Below are 2,667 nucleotides of genomic sequence, written 5' to 3'. Positions count from 1 at the left end.
AAAGCTTTTTAAAAAGAATTCTTCATTCTCATTGGCTATTTCAGAATTTGAGGAATATGTGACTTCATCAGCGCTTTTCGATTTTAGTTTTTATAATTAATTTTTAATACTTTCTGCTGCGACTGGTTTGAAAAACTTTTGCTTCGAACCTCAGATAGGTTCGTAATTCTTATCTTATTAAAGGTCAGACCTATAGCTTTTAATTATTTGAGCATCCCCAACAAACATTTAGGTTTGACCTCAACTTCAGATTAAGTTGAGAACTAAGGTATTTCTCAAATCTCCAACGTTGTTTCTCAACAGTACCTCAAGGTGAGGGTCATAGCGTTCTCAACAAAAAGGGCAATTTTCTTTGTATGAAAAAAGGACTGTTTCTCAAGAAATAATAATTTTTCATTTTATTACTCCTTTTGCATTATGTAGTTAATCAATATCATATTACAATAATCCACTTCACAGTATACAGTCCGACAGTAATTTTGCCACTTGATTCACTTCGCCTTTTATTTTATTTCAAGATTATTTGAGGATACTTTGAAGATTAATTGCTTTTTGTTGGTAATTTTCCTCTTTATATAGCTTTCGTTTTTCACTTGATAATTAAAGATTCGTTTCTTTATCACTTTTTACGTATCTGCGCGTCGGTTAGAGATGAGTTGGCGAATGATATTGGATATCAACTTGAGAACTATTAATTTCTCCAAGGTTGGAGAAATATTTTTTTGGTGTTTATTGGGTCGATTCTCTTTATAGCCACACGTTGATCATTTCTGCTGGAAATCCCTATTGAAGGAGCTTACTCTTTTACTTTAAATAGCAAAGAAGGGACAGTTTTACCATAGAAGTTTTTAGCCAAGGATTCAATGTATATCCCTATGAACAGTGCACACTTTCTTCTTTTGTGTCTAGTAGTTTTTTTAAGATTGGTCCAAAAAAATCATAATAAAAAAAGAAACCAATGCAGGTATTTAAAGAACAGAAAAAAAAAATTGTTAAAAAGACTATGTTCCCTTTGACGTACGTCAAAGGTCAAGTAGAAGTTGGAACTTGAATGACTGCCCATTGATAACGTGGTTATATAGCTTATGAAATAATAGCGCATATTCATAGTCATATTTAGTACTCAACTAAGTCGAAACTATTCTCAGTCACAACTAAAGCTATTCATAGTTGCCTTAGTTTCGACTTTTCTGGCTAAGTACCAACTTAAAATTTAGTTTCGGCTGCAGCTGCAACTAAGTCGTAACTAAGAACAAGTATTTTATCAAATTAAGTGAAAACAGACGAAATATGTAAAAATTAAGTTGGTAGAGGGTGATTTTGATAATATTGAATAATCTCCAATTAAAATTTACAAAGATCGATCCATTTTAATCGGAAGATGAAATTAAATGCGTATTACAATTCGAATAAAGCTACATCACAATTTTATAATTGGAATAATTTAGATAAATTTTCAAATAATAAGTCAGTTTCACGCTAGTTCTTTTAAAGTAAATTTGTGCATAACATTTAGATATCTACTATTTGCATGTTTCACAGCATGCTTTCGATAAACTTCGACTTCACATCACTGCGGTTGTTGTGGCTATTTCACACAATTAACAAGAAAATGATACCTTATTCTTTTGCATAATCATGCAATGAAAATAAAAATTACATAAACGGATGATCAAACTTGATATTATTTAATAAAAATGTAATTTTTCCAAAATATCGAAAAGAAAAATCGATAAATTTTCACACTCGTTTTGCTATATCGTAAACTAAGTCGAAACTACTTAGTAGAAGTCTGAAATGCGACTATGGATAGAGGTAAATTTTAAGTTGGTACTTAAATTTAAGTTGCAACTTTGTTAGTTTCGACTTAGTTGCTGGACTATGAATTCGCGCCAATATGTTTAAAGTCATCTTTATCAAAGTTGATAAATATGACATTTGACCAGTTGTGTTGCACAAATACTCCCTCGACCACAGGCAATATTGGCTACAACTTGTCATATTGTTTGCCATATATACGTTTTATCCGTGGACTTGCACAACATTCGCATTCGCAAAAGCTCCGCATTGATTATTGCGAATGCGAAAGCGAATGCGAATGTTAAAATTAATGCGGAGGCTCCGCAGTTGCGAATGCGAATTTTCGTAACACCCCTGGTACATATATGTACCTATGTATGTATGTATGTAAGTTTCGAACTTTTTGCAAACTTTAGAGCGTCTGGTAGAAGTTACTGCCAGCGAGAAGTGCCTGGTAATACTTAATATTGCTTTTTAACCGACTTCCAAAAAAGGAGGAGGTTATCAGTTCGTCGGAATATTTTTTTTTTATGTATGTTACCGCATAACTTTCAACCGATATCGATAATTCTTTTTGCATCGGAAAGATAGTGTCCCAGAGGTGGTGGTGGGTGGTCCGATCCGATCAGTGGATCATGATATATATATATATATACTTTTTTATTTATGAGAATTGAAGTCGGTTTTTTTTGCTAAAAATTACTTGTAAAGTATTAATATTCACATACAATACATACATACATATTTACATATTACATACACTAGACTATCCCAAAAAACCAAAGTTTTTTTCTAACGCATACCACCTCATTTTATTGGTTTTGACTTAAAAACTATCCAAATAAAATTTTATGCAATTCCGACCAC

Source organism: Rhagoletis pomonella, unplaced genomic scaffold, assembly GCF_013731165.1.
Source record: "Rhagoletis pomonella isolate Grant_MI unplaced genomic scaffold, Rhpom_1.0 Rhpom_scaffold_00016, whole genome shotgun sequence".
Classification (NCBI taxonomy): domain Eukaryota; kingdom Metazoa; phylum Arthropoda; class Insecta; order Diptera; family Tephritidae; genus Rhagoletis; species Rhagoletis pomonella.
Note: the sequence above shows the minus strand (reverse complement) of the source record.